The 20,615-nt window shown below is 39.8% G+C and overlaps 2 pseudogenes; both read right to left on the bottom strand.

The window, feature by feature from the left end:
- Window positions 1-470: 470 nt before the first annotated feature.
- On the bottom strand, window positions 471-1,438 carry LOC122486561 (annotated as a pseudogene).
- Window positions 1,439-1,533: 95 nt separating this feature from the next.
- LOC122486560 lies at window positions 1,534-18,932 on the bottom strand (annotated as a pseudogene).
- Between the last annotated feature and the right edge of the window lie 1,683 nt (window positions 18,933-20,615).

Raw genomic sequence — 20,615 nt, 5'->3', positions numbered from 1 at the left:
CCTACTTCTGATTTATTCTCTCTCTCTCTATCTCTTTCTCAAAAAATGAATACACATTAAAATTTTCCTCTAAAAATCCGTGCAATGGAATTTAATACGATGACTAAACAGTTTTAAAGAAATTCAGTAGAGGGGTTCCTGGGTAGCTCAGCCAGATAAGAGTCCAACTCTTGATTATGGTTCAGATCAAAACTTCACCGTTTGTGATATTGAGTCCCACTTCATGCTCTGCGCTGACAGCATGGACATATCTTGGGATATTCCATCAATCTCCCTCTGGCTCTCCCTACTCATTCTTGCTATCCTGCTCAAAATAAATAAATGAACTTTAAAAAGCTACAGACAAAATAGTTGCTTGTGATGTATGAAAACTTACAGCTAACTAATAAGGAGAAAAAATGCGCATTGCCAGCCTATGAACTGATACAAATATCATGATCTAGGTCTTCTAGGGTTTTAAGCCCTGTTACTCAAGTCTTTATCCTGAAACAAAGAATCCTACATGCAGACAATGTTTCTCGGCTAAAGAGCTTTCTCAGGGCTTGCTTGATGTCTCTGTTCCTGAGACCATAGATGAAGGGGTTCAGCATGGGCATCATCACGTGTACATGACTGAGGCTATGGCACCTGTGCTGGAGGTTTGTGAAGCAGCAGAATTAAAATACACACCAAGGCTTGTACCATAGAACAAGAACACAACTGAGAGATGAGACCCACACGTGGAAAATGCTTTATACTTGCCCCTCACTGATGAAATTCTCAAAATGGAGGCTACAATTCTAGAGTAAGAGGAGAGGATGCCAGTGAGTGGAACAACACCCAGAAGTCCACTTGCCAAATACATCGCCAGGTCATTGAGGAAGGTATCAGAGCAAGCAAGTTAGATCACCTGCTTAAGTTCACAGAAAAAGTGAAAGATTTCCAGATCTGTGCAAAAAGAGAGTCGCAAAATCAGCAAGTCATGTAACAGAGAGACAAGAACACTCAATAACAGGGATCCCAGAAGCAGGATGCCACAGAACTTGGGGTTCATGATGACCATGTAGTGCAATGGGTGACAGATGGCCACGAACCTGTCATAGGCCATCACTGTCAAGAGGAGGTTGTCGATTCCTGCAAAAAGCATGAAAAAGTACATCTGGCTGAGGCAACCTTTGTAGGAGATCCCTCTGCTCTGCGTCTGGATGTTCAGCAGCATCTTTGGGACGGTGGTGGAGGTGAAACAGATGTCTGAAAAGGACAGGTTGGAGAGGAAGAAGTACATGGGCGTGTGGAGGCGGGAGTCTGTGATAATGGCCAGGATCATGAGCAGGTTCCCAGTGAAGGTGACCAAGTACAAGGACAGGAACAGCCAAAAGAGCAGTGACTGCAGCGCCCCCTGGTCTGAGAGTCCCAAGAGGATAAATTCCGTAACATGAGTTTGATTTCTTCCTTCCATGTAATTGATGAAAATGGCTGGAACAGAGACAAGAACATTGGAAAGGCAGCAGCATGATCACAGAATTACAAGAAATGCTGTCTTTTCAAAATGCTTCATCCATTAATTCTTACACACTCCCTACCAATCTAGAATATACACCAGAAAATTTCAGGGACTCTCAAATGTCCATGTTTTCCATGAGTCTTAAATTGTTCACAATTCTTGTTCTGAATCAAAACAATTGTCCAAAGCAATGTTCTCCTCCATAAATTTCCTGTGACCTTTTTTTTTCCACCCGAGAAAATCTAACACATTATCTTGTGACAAGTATTTTTAACAGCATTGCACAAATGCAGTAGGAATGTGTGTTTCACTTTAACAAGACAGTCTCATCTTTGTGTGTGTGTCAGAGGGAGGAACAGAATATTAATAAAGGAATAAATGGTGTTTCAGGTGGTGGTTACAACTAATAAGGAAAAAAGTTCGGGACACAGTAGTCCTAAGTGGAAGGAAAACCTGCCTTTGTGTCATGACTGATCAGGGGCTTCTGAGCTGGAAAACTCAGGGATGCATGAACCATGTGGATAACTTTGAGAAAACCAGTTAAGGCAGAGAAATCGCATGTGCAAAGACCTTGAGTCAAGAGCTCACCCAAAACCATCAGGCAATATAAAAGACAAAGTTGTGAGCAGAGCAGGTAACACAACGGGTGTAGGAGTGGGATGTAAATAAGAGAGAGAGGAGCTCAAAGCCTCCTGTATCAGTGGATACATTCTAAGGCAATGTTGGGGAGAGGCCAAGATGGCAGAGGAGCATGGAAGGTTTTTTGCCTCTCTCCTCACTGAAATGCAACTAAATCAACACCAAACCGTCTTGCATATCTAGAAAGCTGATCTGAGGAATAACACAACAATCTGCACAACTTGAACCACAGAGTTTGGCAGGTACACAGCGTGGAGAGGTGAACTGGGGAAGAGAGAAGCTATGGAGGGCAGGGAGCTGTTTTTGCTTGTGGAGAGAAGATGGAGATGGGGGAGAGTATAGGAGAAGCACTGCCCAACAAAAAAGCAGCTGGAGAAAAAGAGAAGGAGGGGACTGAACAAAAACAGGGAGAAGAGAGAAAGGAAGGGTTTCAATTTCATGAAGAGGCTATAAACAGGGGAGCATAGAGTCTGAAACTCCACAGCTCGATACCTGGGAGAGCTCTGGTGGGGAGGGCATATCCCCAGAAACAGACAGCAAGGTCCGAGGGGTCCTCAGGCCACACGGGGAGAGGCAATTTCTCTGCTGGGAGGACATTTGGTAGAGGCCGTGCAGCCTCGCCACAGGCAAAGGTCCCAGCAGACCCTGGAGAACAGCCACATTGCTGCTGTTGGAACTAGGATGGTAAGGGTGAAGCCTGGTGCCAGATGGGTGCTGTTATTTACCATAATCCCTGAAATGCTGCTACTACATAATCACACCAACATTTTCTGGGGCACCTGGCCACAATCTCTGGGCATCTGCAGCAGCACGGTCACACAAACGTACCAAGGGTGGGCGGGCACCATGGCATTGCTTGGTGGACCCTCCCCTGAGGGTCTGAGAGGGTCAAAGCTGCTTGGCCCTCAGAAATGAGCAGTTTGTAAACATTGCCCTATCTGAGATAAAATTTGGGAGGGAGGTGTCCTCTGGCAAGCTGACAGCTTGGTCACAGACAGTGGAGAAATGGGGAGTGGACAGAAGCCAAAGACAAAGGAAGGGTGCTTGGTTGCCAATCAATGAGAGGATAGACTTCTGATACTAGAGACTGGGGGACTGTAGGACTCCATTTTCACCCCTCCTGCATATGCACATAAGCACTTTCATGCACCACAGCGATCGATCAACCGCATTAAACTAAGCAGCGTCATCTAGTGCAGAACAGAGTCACTACACCAACCACCGCCCAACTGGGCCAACCACAATCTAGAGGAACATCACCAGTCTCTCTGCCTACGTAGTTTACAGACTAAAAAGTGCTTCATAGTTTGACTTTAGTGGAAACTGGATGCATTTTCAATCATATTTCATTCTGTTTGCTGGTCCATCTATTCAATATTTTTCTTTTCCTTTTCTTTTATTCCTTCTGAATACAGAAAAGGAAAAAATTTGATTTTTTTCCGTTTTTATAAAAAATATTTTCTTTAAATTTTCCTATTATATTTTTTACATTTTTGTAATTTTTAAATTCTATTTGACTTTCGTCATTTCATTTTATTCTTTTGTTGTATTCATTTTTTTAATTCCAAACGTTTTTCTTTTTTTCCATTTTTTTTCTTTTCTTTTCTTTCCCTTCTATCTCTATTCTATCAAGCTTCTTACAACAACCTGACCAAAACAAACCTAGGAGTTAGCATCCTTTATTTTATTTTTTATGTTATTTTAGTTTTTTTAATTTTTACTTTTATTTACTTTATTAATCCCTTTTCTTACTCCACAATGATGAAACGAAGGAATTCACCACAAAATAAACAGGAAAAAAATGACAGCGAGGGACGTAATCAGCACAGATACAACAGGAAGTCTGAACAGAATTTAGAATCATGATAATAAGAACACTAGCTGGGGTTGAAAAAGCGTAGAATCTCTTTCTGTGAAGACAAAAGAAGTACAAGCTATCCAGGATGAAATAAAGTGCTGTACCAGAGATGGAATCTCGAATGGAAGCCATGGTGGTGAGGTTGGATGAAGCAGAGCAGCGAATCAGTTACAGAGAAGACAAATTTATGGAGAATAAGGAAGCAGAAAAAAAGAAGGAAACTGAGGCAAAAGAGTAGGATATAATATTAGAGAACTCAATGACTCATTAAAAAGGAATAACATCCAAATCATAGGGGTCTCAGAAGATAAAGAGAGAGGAAAAGGGGTAGAAGGTTGATGTGAGCAAATCATAGTGGAAAATTTTCTTATCTTGGAAAAGACACAGACATCAAAATCCAGGAATCACAGAGAACTCCCATTAGATTCAACAAAAACTGGCCATCAAGATTATCAGAGTCAAGTTCACAAAATTCTCAGACAAGGAAAGAATCATGAAAGCACCAAGGGGGAAGAAAGGCCTTAACCTACAAGGGAAGACAGTTTGGTTAAAAGCAGACCTATCCACGGAAACTTGGCAGCCAAGAAAAGAGCAGAATGGTATATTCAATGTGCTGAATCCAAAAATATGCTACCAAGAATTATCCAGCAAGGCTGTCATTCAAAATAAGAGGTGAGAATAAAAAAAAATGTTCCCCAGAGAAACAAAAGCTAAAGGAGTTAATGACCACTAAACCAGCTCAGCAAGAAATGTTTGGGAGATTCTCTGAGGAGAGAAAAGCAAAAAAAGAAAAAAAAAGGCAACAAAGACTAGAAATGACCAGACAACACCAACAGAAACTCCAACTCTGCAGGCAACATGTTGAAACAAATTCATACCTTTCAGTACTCACTCTAAATGTCAATGGACTAAACACTCCAATCAAAGGACATAGGATAACAGAATGGATAAGAAAATAAGATCCATCTATACGCTGTTTACAAGAGACCCATTGTAGACCTAAAGAAACCTTCAGATTGAAAGTAAGTGGATGAAGAACCATCTATCATGCTAATGATCTCCAAACGAACACTAGAGTAGCCATACTTATACCAGACAACCTAGATTTTAAAAGAAAGACTGTAGCAAGAGATGAAGAAGGACATTATATCATAATTAAGGGGTTATCCATGAAGCAGATCTAACAACTATAAACATGTATGCCTCAACCGTGGAAACACCCAAATATATAAATCAATTAATCACAAATATAAAGAAACTCATTGATAATAATACCATAATAGTAGAGGACTTCAACCCCCCACTTACAACGGTGGACAGATCATCTAAACACAAAATCAGCAAGGAAACAGTGGCTTTGATTGACACACTGGGCTGCATGGACTCAACAGATATATGCAGAACATTTCATCCTAAAGCACCAAAATACACATTCTTCTCAAGAGAACATTCTCCAGAATAGATCATATACTGGGACACAAATCAGCTCTCAACAATTACAAGATCGAGACCATAACATGCATATTTTCACATCACAACGTTATGAAACTTGAAATCAACCACAAGAAAAAATTTGGAAAGGCAACAAATACTTGGAGACTAAAGAGTAACCTACTAAAGAATGAATGGGCTAACAAGGAGGTGAAAGAGGAAATTAAAAAGGACATGGAAGCCAATGAAAATGATAACATCACAGCCCAAAACTTCTGGGACACAGGAAAGACAGTCATAAAAGGGAAGTATATAGCATTCCAGGCCATCTATAGAAGGAAGAAAGGTCTCAGATACACAACCTAACCTTACACCATAAAGGGATGGAAAAAAAACAGCAAATGAGAGATGGGTAATTAATAAGATTAAAGGATAAATCAATGCTACTGAAACAAAAACAAACAAACAAAAATAGTAGGACAGATCAAAGGAACCAGGAACTGGTTCTTTGAAAGATTAACAACATTGATAAGCCCCTAGCCAGTTTTATCAAAAACAAAAAGGAAAGGACCCAAATAAATAAAATCAAGAATGAAAGATCAGAGATTAAAACCAGCACTGCAGAAATACAAACAAAAATAAGAGAATATTATAAGCAAGTATAGGTCCACATATTGGGCAATGTGGAAGAAATGGACAAATTCCTAGAAACATATAAACTACCAAAACTGAAACTAGAAGAAATGGAAAATTTAAACAGACCCATAACCATTGAAGAAATTGAATTAGTAATCAAAATTCTCCCAAACAACAAGAGCCAGGGCCAGATGGCTGTCCAGGGGAATTCTAAAAAACATTTAAAGAAGAGGTAAGAGCTATTCTTTCAAAGCTGTTCCAAAAAACAGAAATGGAAGGAAAACTTCCAAACTCATTCTATGAAGCTAGCATTACTTTGATTCCAACACCAGACAAAAACCCCACTAAACAGAACTATAGACCAATTTCCCTAATGAACAGGGACACATAAATCCTCAACAAGCATTTGACAAAATACAGCACCCTTTCTTGATAAAAACCGTCAAGAAAGTAGGGATAGAAGGATCATACCTCAAGATCAAAAGCCATATGAAAGACCCATTGCTAATATAATCAATGGGTAAAAGCTGAGAGATTTCCCCCTAATGTCAGGAACGTAACAGGGAAGTCCACGCTCGCCACTGCTATTTAACATAGTGTTGGAAGTCCTAGCCCCAGTAATCAGACAACATAAAGGAATAAAAGCATCCAAACTGGCAAGGTGGAGTTCAAAGTTTTACTCTTCACAGATGACGTGATAGTCTATATGGAAAACCCAAAAGATTCCACCAAAATGCCACTAGAACTGATCTGTGAATTCAGCAAAGTCGCAGGATATAAAATCAATGCACAGAAATCGGTTATACACCAATAATGAAGCAACAAGACAGAGAAAACAATGAATCGATCCCCTTTACAGTTGCACCAAAAAACATGAAATACCTAGGAATAAGCCTAACCAAAGAGGTGAAAAATCTATACACTGAAACCTACATAAAGCTTATGAATGAAATTGAAGAAGACACAAAGAAATGGAAAAATATTCCATGCTCCTGCATAGGAAGAACAAATATTGTTAAAATGTCAATACTACCCAAGGCAATCTCCATATTCACTGCAGTCCCTATAAAAATAACACCAGAATTCTTCAGACCTAGAAACAACAATCCTAAAATTTGTATGGGCCCAAAAAAACTCTGAATAGCCAAAGCAATCCTGAAAAAGAAAACCAAAGCTGTAGGCATCACAATCCCAGACTTCAAGATGTATTACTAAGCTGTAATCATCAAGACAGTATGGTACTGGCACAAAAACCAACACTCAGAAAAAGGAACAGAATAGAGAACCTACAAATGGACCCACAAATGTATGGTCAACTAATCTTTGACAAAACAGGAAAGAATATCCAAAGGAATAAGCACAGTCTCTTCAGCAAATGGTGCTAGGAAAACTGGACAGCCACAGGCAGAAAAAATGAACCTTGACCACTTTCTTACACCAGACACAAAAAAAACTCAAAATTGATGAAAGACCTAAATGTAAAACAGGAAGCCATCAAAATCCTGGAGGAGAAAGCAGGCAAAAACCTCTTTGACCTCAGCCACAGCAACTTCTTATTCAACACGTCTCCGGAAGCAGAGCAAACAAAAGCAAACATGAACTATTGGGACCTCATCAAAATCAAAAGCTTCTGCACAGCAAAGGAAACAATCAGCAAAACTAAAAGTCAAACAATGGAATGGGAGAAAATATTTGCAAAGGACATATCAGATAAAGGTTAGTATCCAAAATCTATAAAGAACTTATCACACTCAACACCTGAAAAACAAATAATCCAGTGAAGAAATGGGCAAAAGACACAAATAGACGCTTCTCCAAAGAAGACGTCCAGATGGCTATCAGACACATAAAAAATGCTCCACATCACTCATCATCAGAGAAATACACATCAAAACCACAGTGAGATACCACCTCACACCAGGCAGAATGGCTACATTTACAACTCAGGCAACAACACATGTTGGTGAGAATGCAATGAAAGAAAGTTTCTTTTGCATTGCTGGTGGGAATGTGAACTGGTGCAGCCACTCTGGAAAACAATATGGGAATTCCTCAAAAAATTAAAAATAGAACTACCCTATAAGCCAGAAATTGCACTACTAGGTATTGATCCAAGGGATACAGCTGAGCTGTTTCAAAGGGGCACATGCACCCCAATTTTTATAGCAGCACTATCGACAATAACCAAAGTATGGAAAGAGACCAAATGTCCATCAATGGACGAATGGATAAAGAAGGTGTGGTATATATATATACAATGGAGTACTACTTGACAACAGGAAAACTGAAATCTTGCCATTTGCAACTACATGGATGGAATGAGAGGGTATTATGCTAAGTGAAATTAGCCAGTCAGAGAAAGACAAATATCATACAACTTCACTCATATGAGGAATTTAAGATACAAACAAGATTAACATAAGGGAAGGGAAGCAAAAATAATATAAAAGCATGGAGGGGACAAAACATAAGAGACTCTTTTTAAATTTTTTTTAATGTTTTTACTTATTTTTGAAGGAGAGAGAGACAGAGCATGAGTAGGGTATGGGCAAAGAGAGAGAAAGACACAGAATCTGAAGCAGGCTCCAGGCTCTGAGCTGTCAGCACAGAGCCCGATGTGGGGCTTGAACTCACAAACTGTGAGATCATGACCTGAGCTGAAGTCGGACGCTTAACTGACTGAGCCACCCAGATGCCCCATAAGAGACTCTTAAATACAAAGAATAAACTGAGGGTGGCTGGAGGGGTTGTGGGTGGGGGGATAGGCTAAATGGGTAGGGGGCATTAGGGAAGACACTTGTTGGGATGAGCACTGGGTGTTATACATAGGGGATGAATCACTAGAATCTACTAAAATCATTATAGCATTATATGCTAACTAACTTGCATGTATATTAAAAATAAAATAAAATAAAATTCAGCCAATGGACACTACAGTTCAGTGTCTTTTTTACATTTATATGTTATATATGGTGTCTGTCCACAACAGGATACATCTTATGTAATATATAAAAATGGAACATAAATCATTCCCACATAATTCTCTGTCTTTCTCTCTATCTTTATGTCTACAGTTGGTCTAAATGCTGCATTTTCTATTGCATAAGACAGGTTCATCTTGCTATTTAAGGTTTATGGGTGTGTACTTCACTGATAAATTCTCTGTCCTGTACACGTGCACACACACACACACACACACACACACACACACACACGGAGACAGAGAGAGAGTTCTCCATTGCTGTGGTACTGTGTACTCTTGTAGCTGAAGAAACATCTTTTAGAAAGCAGGGGACAGGCTACGCCATAAGTCAAACAGAGTCTTTCTCCTAGCAGAATTGCAGTTTATGATACTAGGCTTTCCAGCGGAGTAGTCATGGCTAAGGATCACAAGAACCACACAGAATTAGAAGAATTAACATCAGTCTTTCTCAGTCTCTTCCCAAAAATTTCAAAGGGGAAACACTTCTTACTTTATTCCATCAGGCCAGCTTTGCACTGATTCCAAAACCACGAAAAGGCATTGCAAGAAAAGAAAAGTACAGAACAATATTCCCAAGGAATGTTGACGCGAAAATTTTTGACTAAGTGTTACCAATGCCAGCATTGCGGCCTTTTGATCATGGTGTAGAAAAGGGTTGTGCATCATGATCAAATGGCATTTATTCCAGGAAAGCAAGAACGGTTTAACTAATAAAACCCCCTCAGTATAATTCACCACATTAACAGAATGAAGGATAAAAGCACATGAGTATCTCAACAGATGGCACATAAAACATGACAAAATGGAGCGTTCCCTGATAGTAACAACACTCAAAAAACTAAGAACAGAAGGAAACTTCCACAACACGAAAGAGGTCATATATGAGAACCCACCTCTAAAATCATTCGCCAGAGAGAAACACTGAGAACACCCCCTAAGATGATGCAAGACAAGCATGTCTGCTTTCATACCTCTCATGCAACATAGCTTTGCAGCTTCCAGACGGAGCAACTGGCCGAAAAAATAAAAAAGAAAAGGAAAAAGAAGAAGGAAATAAAAGGCATTAAACTTAGAATGGAAGAAGTAATATGAGTCCTCCAGACCAGAGACCTGGCCCCTCTCACTCCCACAGTACTAGCTCTATCCCTTACCTCACTCACACTCTGAACTCAGCAATCGTTTTTTCCTCACAATAACCTGGGTCACTTTTCCACGGGCCGGTCCTGTTCCTACCGCCCCTGACATAGAGCCTGAACTTACTCTTCACTAACCACAGAAGGAAGCTTCAACCCTCAGGCCAAAGTGTCACTTTCTTTAGTAAGCTGACGGTTGCCTACCCAGCCAGGCCACTGTGGCTTCGTTTTGCAGAACCCGCAGCCCCTGCTTCTGATGGCTGGTGAGACAGTAAGAAGTATTTCCAGTCCCAGCAGCACAACTTCTGCTCCACTGAATCTCTAAATTTTCCTCCTCTGCTGGCTCTTCCTGGACTGCACACCCCTTGTCCTCATGGGAAGACCCCTACACCGCCTCCATGTCTCAGCCCCGAGAAGCTGCTCTGGGAAGCCTTCACTAACTCCCATCAAAGAGTCCTCTTTTCAAGAACAAATAAAATAAAGGGCCAATTTTGGAGGGTCTACTTCACCAGATTTCAATGCCACCTCACATTAATACGTTTATTTATGTATTTTTACCTCTTTCATTCTCTTGATACAGTGAGTACCTTGACAGAACAAACACTGTCTTGGTCATTTATTTATTCATAAAATGCTGAAAACAATGTTTGTTGAATGACTGCAATTAACAAATGGTTCAAAAATGATAGATAGTCATTCCCAACAATGGAAGGACTGGCAAAGAAAATGGAGGAAAGGCTGTTGAGATATGAAGGCCCATTGATGAAGCACTCACCTTGGAGGAGACAGATCAGGGAGAAGTGATTTAGTGTATACAGGGTTTCCCTCCACAATCAAAGCCTTAAGGGCTTGACATCACTAAACTCTCCTTAACTTATTATCCCTGTTGGTGCCCCCAAAATAACTACCGACACAAGGGTTCCTTCCTACCATAATATATTTCCCCAGCACTTCTGAAGATGTCACGGCTCACCCAGATGTTAGCACAGAACAGCGTGAAATCAATAACCCAGTCTCTCCCATGGTTGACTGATGCAGCTGGAAGTTATGTCGCCAGGAAGGGAAGAGACATGACCCCACCCAGGAAGGCTCTAAAGCACAGCTATGTGCTCATATCACCTGAGATTACAAGAGCCGACTTCATTGGTGCAGAAAGGCATTTTAATTTCTGTCGCCATAGGGAATGAATTCCCATGAGTCTCATTAATGAAATATTCTGTTGTCTCTCTTCCCTTTAGGAGACTTGGGTCTCTAGAGCTAGGAGAGAAAAATAGAAAGCAAACTTGTCCCGCTGTTGGTATTGGGACACAGACTTGGCATTCCCGGATTGTCTCTTATCACATTTACTCTCTTATCCCAGAAGAAGTTCCCCTGTCTTTACAGGTTCTCACTAATAAGTCAGAGTTTCCCATAGTAACTATTCAATTCTGGTTTTGGAGAATTCTGTGTCCCTTAATCTTCTTTCTCCCATCCATACCTGTTCTTTTGGCTCACCATCCTGCAGCCTCCAGCCCCCACAGTGATTCTCCTTTTTTCCTGATTCTCATCCTCCTTCAATGTGGGCAATATCTATTTAACATCACTCAACCATTTGCTTCTTTGGGCATCCTGTAAACCCCTCATTAGCATTTGTGATATAGTAGGCACTAAGCAATGTGGTGGGAAGGAAGAAAAGTGTAAGAAATGGTACCTTTTCTCACAGTCTCAACAGGGCAAGAGGTATAAAATAAATGAAATCTTGCCATTTGCAATGACATGGATGGAGCTAGAATGTATCATGCTAACTGAGATTAAGTCAATCAGAGAAGGACAAATACCATATGATTTCACTCATATTGGAAGTGAATTAACAAAACAAATGAACATATATGAAGGGTGAAAGAGGAGAGAGGGAAAGAAACCACAAGAGACTCTTAACAATAGACAGATGGAGAAAGGTGGGAGGGAGATGGGCTAGATGAGTGTTGGGTGTTAAGGAGGGCACTTGTGATGAGCACTGGGTGTTGTATGTAAGAGATGAATTACTGAATTCTCCTCCCAAAATCAATATTTTGCTGTATGCTAACTACCTCAAATACAAATTTAAATATAAAATGATGTTGATACTACCCAAAGCAATCTACATATTCAATGCAATCCCTATCAAAGTAACATCAGCATTCTTCACAGAGCTAGAACAAACAATCCTAAAGTTTGTATGAAACTAGAAAAGACCCTGAATAGCCAAAGCGATCTTGAAAAGGAAACCAAAGCAGGAGGCATCACAATCCCATGTATGGGATTGGCATATGGTACTGGCATAAGAACAGACATTCAAATCAATGAAACAGAATAGAGAACCCAGAAATGGACCCACAAACGTATGGTCAACTAATCTTTGACAAAGCAGGAAAGAATATCCAATGGAAAAAAGACAGTCTCTTCAGCAAGTGGTGCTGGGAAAACTGGACAGCCACAGGGAGAAAAATGAACCTGGATCACTTTCTTACACGATACACAAAAATAAACTCACAATGGATGAAAGACCTAAATGGAAGACAGGAAGCCAAATCCTCAAGGAGAAAGCAGGCAAAAACCTCTTTGATCTTGGCCGCAGCAAGTTCTTACTGAACACGTCTCTGGAGGCAAGGGAAAAAAAAGCAAAAATGAACTACTGGGACCTCATCAAAATAAAAAGCTTCTGCACAGCGCAGGAAACAATCAGCAAAACTAAAAAGCAACCAACAGAATGGGGGAAGATATTTGCAAACGACATATCAGATAAAAGGTTAGTATTCAAAGTATATAAAGAACTTATCAAATTCAACACAAACAAAAAACAAAAAATCCAGTGAAGAAATGGGCAAAGTACATGTATACACACTTCTCCAAAGAAGACATCCAGATGGCTAACAGACAGATGAAAAAATGCTCCACATCACTCATCATCAGGGAAATACAAATCAAAACAACGAGATACCACCACTCACCTGTCAGAATGGCTAACATTAACAACTCAGGCAACAACAGACGTTGGTGAGGATGCGGAGAAAGAGGATATCTTTTGCATTGTTGGTGGGAATGCAAACTGGTGCAGCCACTCTGGAAAACTGTATGGAGGTTCCTCAAAAAAAATAAAAATAGAACTATCCTACGGCCCAGCAATATTGATCCAAGGGATATATGTGTGCTATTTCATAGTGGCACATGCACCCCAATGTGTATAGCAACATTATCGACAATAGCTAAAGTATGGAAAGAGCCCACGTGTATGATGGAGTATTACTCAGAAATCAAAAAGAATGAAATCCTGTCATTTGTAACTAAGTGGATGGAACTAGATGGTATTACGCCAAGTGAAATTAGTCTGTCAGAAAAACACAAATATCATATAATTTCACCATTATGAGAAATTTAAGATACAAAACAGATGGAAATAATGAGAGAGAAGCAAAAATAATATAAAAACAAGGGTAGGGGGATGAGCTAAATGGGTAAGGGGCATTACAAAAGAAACATGTTGGGATGAGAACATATGTTACACTATATGCTAACTAGCTTCAGTGTAGATAGATAGACAAATGAATGTGTGAATGAATGAATGAATGAATGAATGAATGAATGAATTAAATAGTGTATTCACCCCTGGAGAAAAAAAGAATTGCAAAACATTACATTGTACACCTGAAATAACACTGTATGTAAATTACACTTCAATAAAAATAATGCCTAGGGAATGGGGAAAATATGATTTTCAGAGTTACTACCTTATAATTTCAAAGTGATCTGTTTTCAACAACAACAAATATAGAAGTATAACTCAATGGAATTGGGGGGGGAACCCAGAAATAAACTCATATGTTATGATTGAGTGATTTTTGACGAAAGTGCCAGAATGGACAGCCTTTGCAAGACACGGTGATGGAAAACCTGGATATCCACATGCTTCATGATGAAGCCGACCCTCCATCCACCATCTAGACGCATGACTCCAAATGGATCACAGACTAAAGCTAAAAAATAAAACTTAAGCACTTAGGAGAATAGAGAGGTACATCATCTTTATGACACTGGATTTAACAAAGATTTCCTGGAGAGAACACCAAAAACACAGGCAACTGGGGAAAAAATTACTTCAGCAAAATGGACAAGATTTGAGCATCAAAGGGCACTGTTTCCCATGTCAAAAAAGAAAGCTCACAAAACAGAGAATAGATTGGCAAATCAGATACCTGGGAATAGATTAATATCCACAATATAAAAAGATTTTCAAAAATTCCACAGCAAAACTCCAAACATCTCAATTTTTAAAAGGCTGTGCTTTTATTTAAATTCCATTTACTTATCAGCAGTGTAATATTAGGTTCAGGTATACAATAGAGTGATTCAATGCTTCCACAATTAAAGCTTAAAACAAACAATATTTTTAAAATGAAAGAAACAATAACTGTTGGTAACGATCTGGAAAAAACAGGAACCCTCAGGCATTAATGGGAATTGAAACTGCAGTCACCACTGTGGAAAGAGTATCGTGTCCCCTCAAAAGTATAAATGGAGCTTCCCTACAATCCAGTAATTGCACTACTGGGTCATTATCCCCAAAATACAAAAACACTAATTCAAAGGGATACACGCACCCCTATGTATTAGCAGCATCATTTAGAATACCCAAATTATGGAGGCAGCCCACGTGTCTACCAATAGATAACTGATTAAAGAAGACGTTGTGCACATACACAAACAATGGAATATTATTTAGCCAATAAAAAAGAATGAAATGTTCCCATTTGCAATGACATGCATGGAGCTAGAGGGTTTTATTCTAAGCAAAATAAGTCAACCAGACAAAGACAAATACAACATGGTTTCACTCATGGGGGGAATTTAAGAAACAACACAAATGAGCAAAGGGAAAAAATGAGAGGCAAACCAAAATACAGACTCTAAATGATAGAGAACAAACTGATGGTTACAATGGCAAAATGGGTGGGGGATGGGTGAAATAGGTGATGGGGATTAAGGAGTGTCCTTGTCGTGATGAGCACGAGGTGTTGTGTGCCAGTGTTGAATCACTACATTGTATAACTGAGACCAATATTACACATATGTTAACCATACTGGAATTAGATTTTTTTCTAATTATAAAACAAATTAATGGTGGGGGGAATAAAGAACAGGCAGTGGGCTCAAATAGACATTTCTCCAATACCAGTTCCTCAAAAACGTAAACATAGAATTATCACTTCATCCAGTAGTTTCACTTCTGCTTGTATACCCACTTGTATGCCCCAAAAGAATCGAAAGCAATGACCAAAATAGATATTTGTACACCAATTCATAATGGCTTTATTTACAGTAGCCAAAATGTGGAGACACCAGAATGTCCATCAACAAACTCACAGATGAACAAAATGTGGTGACCACATACACTGGGACATCATTCAGCTTTTAAAACGAATGGAATTCTGAAACAGGCTACAACTTGGGTGAACCTTACAAAGATTATGCTAAGTGTAAGAAGCCAGAAACACACACACACACACACACACACACACACACACACACACACACACAGTATTATACAATGCCATCTATATGAAATACCTAGAGTACTCAGATTTAGTGAGAGAAGGTAGGATGATGGGAGACAGGGGCTGGGCTAAGGGACAATGGGGAGATAGTATTTCAAGGAGGCAAAGGTTCAGTTTGAGAGCATAAGAAATGCTGGAGATGGGGCGCCTGGGTGGCGCAGTCGGTTAAGCGTCCGACTTCAGCCAGGTCACGATCTCAAGGTCCGTGAGTTCGAGCCCCGCGTCAGGCTCTGGGCTGATGGCTCAGAGCCTGGAGCCTGTTTCCGATTCTGTGTCTCCCTCTCTTTCTGCCCCTCCACCATTCATGCTCTGTCTCTCTCTGTCCCAAAAAAAATAAATAAACGTTGAAAAAAAAAAAAAGAAATGCTGGAGATGGATGGAGGTGGTGGTTGTACAACAGTGAGAAAGTACTTAGTGCCACATAAGTATATTTAAAATGTTTAAAATAATAAATTTTATATGTATTTTACCATGACACAAAGAATCTAAAACAGTGACATATTCTGAAAGAATTTCAGTGCCGTAAATAGGTTAAAAAGATGTAGAGGAAAGAATCCAAAGTACAAGGAGACAAGGGTGTTGTGATGGCTTTATCTTCTGTGATTCAATACCTCAACCACTAAGTGTACTCAATATAAGGATTCAGAGAACATAAAATTCATAAGGATATCGAAACTACCTTGGGGAAGGTGACAATGTCGTCCTTCACAAGTTCTACAGAGTTCTCCCCCATAGGACAGACTTACCATGGACATGCTGAAATTGAAATGCCTTGTCCTGACTCCAGCCCATCTTGAACTTCCAGAGGCCTCAGCAGTCAAAAACATCCAAGGTATGGTATTCATAGTGCATGTAAAAGTTAATCATTCTCATCCAAATTGGTTGAGCCACAGAGATTTCTCGAAAGGGAAAATTCATCACGGTGTCTCCATGAAAAAAAATGATGAGAATCTTACAAAGAGTTCATCCAATTTGAGTAACCAAAAGAAACTTAAACAATTAAAACCCTCTCATTCTTCTGGGGGAAAAAAAGCCTGACCTGAATCACTACAATGTAACGTCATAATCTCTTCTTGACTTTCAGACCTAAGACACTTCACTGTCTCAGATCCTCAATGGATGGAACCAGTTACCACTGAGAGGAATGACAATGACAAGAAATATTTACTTTTCCTCCAAACCCAACCCAAAGGCTCTGAGATGATGGCGCTGGCTAGCTTATAATGGTTTGTGAGGACTGTGGTCTGAACTAAAATTGGTAGCTTGAAACTGGGCAAGATGAGAGTAATTACACAGGGGAACTTGGTAAAGCTGCAATGAAGATCTCTTTTTTATTTGATTTTATTTTCTTCTCTCTGCTTTACCTCTTTCTTTTAGTCTTTACGTTTGAGTGAGAGCTCCTTAAACATTTATCTGAATACTAGTGTGCAGAGAGAGCTGTGGACTTTTACAATCCAAAGTGGTGGCTTCTAGGGTCAGGTGATGATGAGACATTTGCTTTACTCTGTCTCATAAAGCACAGGTTAGGTCCGTAATTATATCCTGCTATAACTGCCTGATTTCTGAGATGCTACATACAAAAATTTGACTGACAATATGTAAAATATCCATATTGCTTCTATAATCTGTGAAAGGCAGTGCTCCTGCCTACCAAAATATTAAAAGAAAACTCATAATTCATCCCTGGGATAATCACCAAGAATGACACCATCAATGCCTGAAAATCAGGAGTCATCATTTCTATTACCTACACACTTAATTGATGTTTTGGATGGTGCAAGGTAAAATTAGATATTGCATAGTGAATGTGGAGTATTGTAAACATCATCACAGGGTTTCCTGTGCCTCTACTGTTGCAGATGTGATCTCTTTCCAAGATGAAATGACAGAAACCATGGAAACGCTTATGTACACTCTGATATGTTCGATGCTTTTCTCCCAAAGCAGAATACTCTAATGAAGCTGCTTTCATCTCAGAGAAGAAGGATTCTACATTTATTCCTTTGTCTCTTCTTATCACATTTTAAGTACTCAATTTCCTAAATTATTGATTTATCACTGAAAATCCATGCAATGGAATTTAATGAGAGGTCTACAATTTTATAAAGAAATGCAGAAGGAATAGTTGCTGATTATGAATGAAAAATTAAAGAGCCTGAACACTGTAGAATGTTAGACTGCAGATTGTCAGTCTATGAACTAATACAAATATCATGATCTAAGTCTTCTAAGGTTTTGAGCCTTCTTACTCGTCTATATCTTGAAACAAAGAATTCTGCATGCACAGAATGTCTCTCGGCTAAAGAGCTTTCTCAGGCCTTGCTTGATGTCTCTGCTCCTCAGATCACAGATGAAGGGGTTAGGCATGGGTGTCATGATCGTGTACATGCCTGAGGCTATGGCAGTTGCGCTGGAGTTTTGTGAAGCATCAATACCAAGATACCCCAAGTCCTATATTACAGAACAAGGAGACCACTGAGAGATGAGACCCACACATGGAAAAATGCTGTATATTGCTGCTGGCTGATGAAATTGTCAAAATGGAGGTTACAATCTTGGAGAAAGAGAGCAGGATACCAGTGAGTGGAACAACACACAGAGGTCCATCTGCGAGATAGATCATCGGGTCACTGAGGAACGTATCAGAGCAAGCAAGTTGGATCACCTGATTAAATTCACAGAAAAAGTGAAGGATTTCCAGCTCTGTGCAAAAGGAGAGTCGCAAAATCAGCAAGTCATGTAACAGAGAGACAAGAACACTCAGTATCCAGGATCCCAGGAGCAGGATGCCACAGAACTTGGGGTTCATGATGACCATGTGGTGCAGTGGGTGACAGATGGCCACAAACCGGTCATAGGCCATCACTGTCAAGAGGAAGTGGTCTAATACTCCAAAAAGCATGAAAAAGTACATCTGGCTGAGGCAGCTTTCATAGGTGATCACTTTGCTCTGCATCTGGATGTTCAGCAGCATCTTTGGGATGGTGGTGGAGGTAAAACAGATGTCTGAAAAGGACAGGTTGGAGAGGAAGAAGTACATGGGCATGTGGAGGCGGGAGTCTGTGATAATGGCCAGGATCATGAGCAGGTTCCCAGTGAAGGTGACCAGGTACGTGGACAGGAATGGCCAAAAGAGAAGTGACTGCAGCCCCCCCCCCTCATCTGAGAGTCCGAGGAGGATAAATTATGTAACATGCATTTATTTCTACCTTCCATGTAACTGATGAAAATGACTGTAACAGAGACAAGAACGTTCTAAAGGCAGTGATCACAGAATTGAAAGAAAATCTTTGAGATGCACCTGGGTGGCTCAGTTGGTTAAGCATCTGGCTTCGGCCAGGTAATGATCTTGTTGTTCATGGCTGTGAACCCCACATTGGGCTCTGTGCCAACAGCTCAGAGCTTGGAGCCCGCTTCCAATTCTGTGTCTCCTTCTCTCTCTGCCCCTGCTTTAACACTTGTCTCTGTCTCTCCCAAAAATGAATAAACATTTAAAATTTTTTTAAAAAAAGACAGAAAGAAGTGATGTGATCTGTTTTCAATGTGTTTCATTCATCATACTTACGCATTACCTACCAATCTAGAATATTTAGCAGAAAATTACAGGGAATCTATCTCAAACACTCCATGTTCTCCATGATGCTGAAACTGATTTGCATTCCTTGTCCTGATCAAAACATTTATCCAAAGCAATGCTCTCCTCCATGAATTTACTGAGACATTTTTTGCTCACTCAGCAAATATTTGAACAATTATCTTGTGACACATACGGTTGAAACATTGCAAGAAGTAGTGATGTTTGTTTGCCCTCAATAAGATTGAGTCTATGATGTGAGTGTGTCAGAGAAAGCAATAGAATATTAATAAACAAATGAATGATGTTTAAAGTGGTGGGTATAACTAATAAGTAAAATAGTTCAGGACAAGCTAGTTAAGTGAAGGAACAACTTGCCACTGTATCATCTCTGATTGGGGCTTCTCAGCTGGAAAACTGAGGGCAGTGGATGTATGAACCATGCAGCTGACTTTGAGAAAACCTGCTAAGGTGGAGAAATAGCCTGAGCAAAGACCTTGAGAGAAGAGCTCACCGGATACCATCAGGAAACATCACAGAGAAAGCTGAGGAGGGAACACAACAGGAGTAGATATTGGATGTCAGATGAGAGACAGAGAAGGTTTAAGACTCCTGCTTCTGTGGAAACATTCTAAGACAATGGACACCTCAGTTCATTGTCGTTTTTATACATATGTGTTATATATGATGTCTGTCTACAACTGGAGAAATTTTATGTAATGTATACAAATGGAAGATAATTCATTCCTTTGTAATTCTCTCTCTTTCTCTCTCTTTATTCTCAGTCTCCAGTTGGTTTCCATTCTCAATTTTTTATTGCAAAAGATACCTTCAGCTTCCTATAAATGCTTTGCATGTGGGTACTTTATTGATAGCTTCTCTATTCCCTACACACACACACACACACACACACACACACACACACAGAGGGCAGGTAGGGAGAGAGACATAGAGAGTGTTCTCCATTTTTTCAGTGTTGAGTGCCATTGTAACTGAAGCATAACCCTTTAGAAAACAGGCAACAGACTACACCATGAGTCAAGCTTCTTTCTCCTAGCAGAATTGCATTTTGTTATGTAGGCATCCAATGGACTACTCTTGGATTAGAATCTCCAAAACCACACTGGATTAGAATTAACACCAATCTTTCTCAATATCTTCCAAAAAAATAAAGGAAAACACTTCCTACTTCATTCCATGAGGCCAGCATTGCACAGATACTGACGCCAAATAAAGACATTGCAAGAAAAGTACAGAACAATATTGCCAAGGAATATTGATGTGGAAATATTTGACTAAACACTACCA

The sequence above is a fragment of the Prionailurus bengalensis genome, chromosome A2, assembly GCF_016509475.1.
Source record: "Prionailurus bengalensis isolate Pbe53 chromosome A2, Fcat_Pben_1.1_paternal_pri, whole genome shotgun sequence".
Classification (NCBI taxonomy): domain Eukaryota; kingdom Metazoa; phylum Chordata; class Mammalia; order Carnivora; family Felidae; genus Prionailurus; species Prionailurus bengalensis.
The sequence above is the reverse complement of the archived record's forward strand: the minus strand, read 5'-3'. Positions and strand labels throughout refer to the sequence as shown.